The sequence below is a fragment of the Hemiscyllium ocellatum genome, unplaced genomic scaffold (assembly GCF_020745735.1).
Source record: "Hemiscyllium ocellatum isolate sHemOce1 unplaced genomic scaffold, sHemOce1.pat.X.cur. scaffold_118_pat_ctg1, whole genome shotgun sequence".
Lineage (NCBI taxonomy): Eukaryota > Metazoa > Chordata > Chondrichthyes > Orectolobiformes > Hemiscylliidae > Hemiscyllium > Hemiscyllium ocellatum.
In genome coordinates, this window is record NW_026867701.1 from 75874 (window position 1) to 82691 (window position 6818).

A 6818-nucleotide genomic window follows, 5' to 3' on the forward strand; every position below is an offset into this window, starting at 1 on the left:
TGCCACTTCTCCACTCTACTCTCCCGTCTATCTATATTATTCTCTATTCTTTGAAGACCCGTATGCTTTCTGCTACTCACCAATCTTCGTGTCAAAAGCAAATGTAGTGGCGATATATTGGGCTAGCAACACTTGGAGACTGGAACATGGCAGCTGCTGGTATTTAAATCGATGAATAAAATCTGGAATAATAACCCCGATCAGAGGAACAGAGGCAAAAAGTTTTAATTTACTGAAAGCCCATTCATTCTTGTCCCTTGGAAAGGGGAATTTGCCAACCTTAATGAGACCTGCCAACATATCACTCCAGACTCACAGCAGTGCTTTTCAACGATACAATCCCTCTGACTCAGTTCAAGGTGAATTAAGAATGAACAACAAATAAGGTTCAGACCATGATGGCCACACTTCGTGGGAGAATAAAGAAGAATAAAAAAAAGTTCCCAAGAATTTCGATGTCATATGTTATTGCATTTCTCCCATTTCCTTCATTTCTGTCCAGGAGACATCGGAAGGTAAAGGTAATCTAATCGAGACAGTGATTGGTGAAATTCACTTTTTATGGCCCATTCTTATTATGTTCGCTCTTTCTCTCTTTTCAGCTATCTCTGGGAAGTGGTGGTGCACTAAGGCTGCAGTATGTTTGAAAGAGTAGTTTCGAATTGCCCTGATGTTAGTTGTGAGATTACTTTATGGCGCATGCCCTCGGACTGTCTCACATTTAGCAATCATGCTTCGCTGTGTCTGAACATGCATTTGGTTTGCCAGTTTTATTTGTGTTCCTTGTTAAATGCTTTCTATTTTGCGATTCGCTCAGTAGATTACGAATTAACAGGCTTTCTGAAGTAATTTCCAGCGGCCAACATCTTCAATTGAGGATCTGGAAACATTTCACGGAATATTGCCAGTCAGAGCAAAAGTAAGAAAGTCCTTTGTTTCGGCAGTGTTTCACAATCCTACCTTTCCCGTGAGCAGTCGAACAGACTAAAAGATTGTGCCACAGTCTGCGATGCTAAAAAGTGATCCTTTAAAGCAGGTGTAATAAGCAACACAACGTTATTGGTTTACACTGCGTGGGAACAGATACTACAGTGTATGACGTCCATGCTCACCACATAGCCAAAATTAAACACGTCCCATTCTCCAGCATTTGGCCTAAATCCCTCTAAACCCATTCTATCCAGAAAATCATCCGGTTACCTTTGCAATTTTCTGAGCGTAATAGCCTCGTCCACATTCGCGGGTCGCTTGTTCCATACACGCACAACCTTCAGTGTGGGAAATGTGTCTCAGGTACTTTGTCAATTTCAGCCAAATCACCTTAAACCAATGCTCTCGAGTTTTCAACTCGCCCCAGCTTAGGGAAAACACGAATGTACTCAGTTTACAACCCTTCCATCAGATCATATCGCAGCCGTTACGCTGCAGGGAAACTTGTCCCAGCCTATTCCACCTCGCCCAACGGTCCAAGCATTAACGACATCCTTGTCTGCGGCTGGTTTCTGTGGTGTAGTGGTCATCACATTCGCCTTACACGCGAAAGGTCCCCAGTTCGAAACTGGGCAGAAACTACTTTGTTCTTCAATTGCAGCACTTTACATGGACAAAAATTGAGCTTTCTTGCTTGCTTTCCCATCAACAAACCTGCCTTCGAATTTGCTTTAACAAATCTGCTCTCGTAGTGAAATGTAATGTAACACAATTCCATTTAATTACTGCGCAAAGCATTGTAAAGTTTTTCTCCAATCTGGCTCTGATCATAAGTCATTCTGTTTGAGAGTGTAGTTACCGTGTTCTGATCCTTTCATAAAAAGCAGTTCCGCGTTTGCCTTCCTTGCGCAGGCGACCGGTTCAAAGACAGGGAAGAAGCTGATGCGCTGGTGTCACAGTACACTACGGATTCCTGAACTAGTCTGTCTGTCAAACGTAGCCCAAAGTCGTCTCTGAAAGATCTCATTTGGAAGTTGTCTGACGTTATTCAACGTGCGAGAATTGGCACCAGAGATCCTGAATCATGTTTTGGAGCAGTTCACACGTTAGTGGCTCATTCAATCAGCAACAGCAATGAAAGAAATTATGCTCTCCGAGAAACCTCTGGACCTACGCTTTCTAAGCACCGCTAGTATTAAGGTGACACCCGAGATCTAAGCCATGTTGGAACTGAAACGGCGGAAACGAGACTCAGGATACAGAATGATATCGCACTCATTTGGTTTTCTTAAATCAATGACGGGCAGGAAACTGTAAACGGGCAGGGCGAGTGGGAAAGTGAGGCAGTTGCAGCTCTGGTGAAACTCCTTCTTTGTGAGTCACTCAGCAACAAGACAGGTGAAGGTGACTCAGGCGTGAGAGCTCTTCACATCGAGAACAAAAGGCATTCAAGGGCAGTTAGCATCTCTTCCGGAGTGGGGGTGTGGTGAGGTGCTAACAGAACCTCTTGACTTCTGTACCTCCGGTTTTAGTGTGGAGAACATTCTTTGGGACTATTATTCTGAGAAACAGACACAGTGACTGAAACTATGCTGCACGGTATGATGTGGAACACGGCCTGCTCAGCTTTGTGCATTTTCCCTGTAGTCCCGTGTGTTTCATGTTCCGTGTAATCGTGAAAGTTGTCCTGTTTCGAGCAATGAGTGAAAACATTTAGCAAAGCAAGATTCGAAATTGCAATAAAGTCAAGCAGCTCATGGTTATTTCAACAATCCTTAACCTAACATATACTCACGCACTCACAGAGACATTTTTAGTTGAAAGAGTCTGAGAAGATACACTCAAGAGACCATTGATTTTTTTTTTGTCTGGATTGATGGGCTATCATTATCTGCTGCGAAATTCATATTGTAGCCAGACGCATGCCAGTAGCTGTGCGAGTCGGACAGGGATCATGGAACCCTTTTCATGTGACTTTTCATCTGCTGGTTTGAATCCCGTCATAGGCATTTATGCTGATCAACTCCAACAGCTTGTTAAAATGCTGTTTCGATCCCCGTTATATTGATGTTCAAAACAAAACTGAGGTGTGGGAATGTGCTGAATATTTAAAGTGTCTGTCCTGTCATGAACATGTTCTCCTCCCGCGCAGAAAATCGCAAGCAGCTCTAATGTTGCTTTGTTTTTCATGCAAGTTGAGTTTTTACTGGAACGGAATGGAGAATTTTATTTCATCGCTGTTGTGAAACAAGGTCCTGCGGAGACTCGACTCGTCGTTGTTTGGTTTTCTGGCCAATGGGAAAATCGTTCCCAAGAATTCCGATGTCATATGTTATGGCATTTCTCCCATTTCCTTCATTTCCGTCCAGGAGACATCGGAAGGTAAAGCTCATCTAATCGAGACTGTGATTGGTGAAATTCGCTTTTTATGGCCCATTCTTATTATGTTCGCTTTTTCTCTCTTTTCAGCTTTGTCTGGGAAGTGGTGGTGCAGTAAGGCTGCAGTATGTTTGAAAGAGTAGTTTGGAATTGCCCTGTTGTTAGTTGTGAGATTACATTATGCCTCATGCCCTCGGATTGTTTCACATTTAGCATTCATGCTTCGCTGTGCCTGAACATGCATTTGGTTTGCCAGTTTTGTTTGTGTTCCTTGTTAAATGCTTTCTATTTTGCGATTCGCTCTGTACCTTACGAATTAACAGGTTTTCTGAATTAATTTCCAGCTGCCAAAATCTTCAATTGAGGATCTGGAAAAATTTCACGGAATATTGCCAGTCAGAGCAAAAGTAGGAAAGTCGTTCGTTTCGGCAGTGTTTCACAATCCTACCTTTCCCGTGAGCAGTCGAACAGACTGAATGATTGTGCCACAGACTGCGATGCTAAAAAGTGATCCTTTAAAGCATGTGTAATAAGCAACACAACGTTATTGGTTTACACTGCGTGGGAACAGATACTACAGTGTATCACGTCCATGCCCACCACATCGCCAAAATTAAACACGTCCCATTCTCCAGCATTTGCCCTCAATCCCTCTAAACCCATTCTATCCAGAAAATCACCCCGTTACCTTTGCAATTTTCTGAGCGTAATAGCCTCCTCCACTTCCTCTGGTAGCTTATTCCATACACGCACAACCTTCTGTGTGGGAAATGCGCCTCAAGTACTTTGTCAATTTCAGCCAAATTACCTTAAACCAATGCTCTCGAGTTTTCAAATCGACCCAGCTTAGGGATAAAACGAATTTTCTCAGTTTACAACCCTTCCATCAGATCATGTCGCAGCCGTTACGCTGCAGGGAAACCTGTCCCAGCCTATTCCACGTCGCCCAATGGTCCAAGCATTAACGACATCCTTGTCTTTATTTTGTCATCAATTTATCGTGTCTTTTTTTGAAGTTTTCAAGATTTCCATTACGCTGGACAATAACGAGCTGTTGGAAACTGAAAGATAAAAGGTAGAATGGCTTCAACTTTCAGTGCTGGACACCACTGAGCCTCTGCACGGGCGGCCGCGGCTTGTTTCTGTGCTGTAGTGGTCATCGCATTCGCCTTACACGCGAAAGGTCCCCAGTTTGAAACTGGGCAGAAACTACTTTGTTCTTCAATTGCAGCACTTTACATGGACAAAAATGGTGCTTTCTTGCTTGCTTTCCCACCAACAAACCTGCCTTCGATTTTGATTGAACACATCTGCTCTCGTAGTGAAATGTAATGTAACACAATTCCATTTAATTACTGCGCAAAGCATTGTAAAGTTTTTCTCCAACCTGGTTCTGATCATAAGTCTTAGTATTCATGATTCGCTGTGTCTGAATATGCATTAGGTATGCCAGTTTTGTCTGTATTCCGTGTTAAATGCTTTCTGTTTGCGATTCGCTCAATGCATTACGAGTTAACAGGGGTTCTGAGGTAACTTCCAGCAGCAAAAATCCTCAACTTAGGATCTGGGAAAATTTCACGAAGTATGGTCAGTCGGAGCAAAAGTAAGGAAGTCGTTCGTTTCTGCAGTGTTTCACAATACTACCTTTCCCGTGAGCAGTCGAACAGACTAAATGATTGTGCTACAGACTGCGACGACAAGCTCCGCTGAAAAGTAATCCTTTAAAACCGGTGTAAGCAACACAAGGTTATTGGGGTACACCGCGTGGAAACAGATACTTCGGTGTAACTCATCCATGCTCACCACATAACCAAAATTAAACAAGTCCCGTTCCGCAGCATTTGGCTTCAATCCCTGCAAACCCATCCTATCCAGAAATTCATCCGATTACCATTGCAATTTTCTGAGTGCAATAGCCTCCTCCACTCCCTCTGGTAGCTCATTCCATACACCCATAACCTTGTGTGTGGGAAATGTGCCACGGGGTCGTTTGTCAATTTCAGAGCACTCACCTAAAACCTATGCTCTCGAGTTTCCAACTCACCCTAGCTTGGGTAAAACACGTAAATACTCAGTTTACAAGCCTTCCATAAAATCATGTCGCAGCCGTTATGCTGCCGGGAAAGTAGTCCCAGCCTATTCCACTTCACTCTACAGTCCAAACATTGACGACATCCTTGTCTATATTTTGTCACTAATTTCACGTCTATTTTTTTTAACTTTTTCCAGATGTCAATTAGCCTGGACAACAATGGAGAAAGAAAGGTGAAACGTAGAATGGCTTCAACTTTCAGTGCTGGATGCCACAGAGCCGTAGCGCGTCCAGTTGAAGCCAGTTTCTGTAGTGTAGTGGTCATCCCGCTCGCTTCACACGCGAAAAGTCCCCAGCTCGAAACTGGGCAGAAACTGCTTCGTTCTTCATTTGTAGCCTTTTACACGGACAAGAACGGAGCTTTCTTGCTTGCTTTCCCATCTGAAAACCTGCCTTCGAAAATGCTCGAACAAATCTGCTCTATTTGTGAAATGTGATGCAATTCCATTAAAATAGTTTGCAAAGCGTTGTAAAGTTTTTCTCCAACCTGGGTCTGATCATATGACATTCTGCTTCAGAGCGTAGTTACCGCGTTCTGAATCTTCCACCAAAAGCAGTACCGCGTTTGTATTCCTTATGCAGGCGGGCCGGTTCAAAGACAGGGAAGAAGCTGACACGCTGGTGTCACAGTACACCACGGATTCCTGAACTAGTCTGTCTGTCAAATGTAGCCCAACGTCGTATCTGAAAGACCTCATTTGGAAGCTGTCTGTCGTTATTCAACGTGCGAGAATTGGCAGCAGAGGTGCTGAATCATGTTTGGATCAGTTCGCTCGTTAGTGACTCATTCAATCAGCAACAGCAATGAAAGAAATTACACTCTCAGAGGAACATTTGGACTTGTGCTTTCATAACGTCGCCAGTATTAAGGTGAGCCCCGAGATCTAAGCCGTGTTGGAACTGAAACGGAGGAATCGGCAGAGAGTTTACAGAATGACATCGCATCCTTTTGGTTTTCTTTAAATCACTGACGAGCAGGAAAATGCAAACGGGGAGAGCGAGTGGGAAAGTGAGGCAGTTGCAGCTCTGCTGAAATTCCTTCTTTGTGAGTCACTCAGCAACAAGAGACGTGAAGGTGACTCATGCGTGAGAGCTCTTCACATCGAGAACAAAAAGCACTCAAGGGCAGTTAGCACCTCTTCCGGAGTGGAGGTGGGGTGAGCAGTAACTTCTGTTACTATGTTCAGAAACTGCCTTTTCGATTGACTTGGACAGAAACTGCATTTCTAAAAAGCACCATGGAGTTTAGCAAAATTTATTGAGTCGCTCCTTGTCGATTCCCACACAGGTTTCCAACTCAGTTGATATCCATGTGGCTCATGACCAGGTGTGAACATCTCTGCAGTAAATTGCACGGTTAAGGTAAAACGCAAGGAAAGTGGCATCTCGAACAGACACAGTGACTGAAACTATGCTG

At 43.7% G+C, this 6818-nt stretch overlaps 1 non-coding gene across 1 annotated transcript; it reads left to right on the forward strand.

Annotated features, from left to right (window-relative positions):
- The first annotated feature begins 1498 nt into the window (after positions 1-1498).
- Positions 1499-1571, forward strand: trnav-uac (transfer RNA valine (anticodon UAC)). The gene has a single exon. It is a non-coding gene; the product is annotated as a tRNA-Val (tRNA).
- Positions 1572-6818: the final 5247 nt, after the last annotated feature.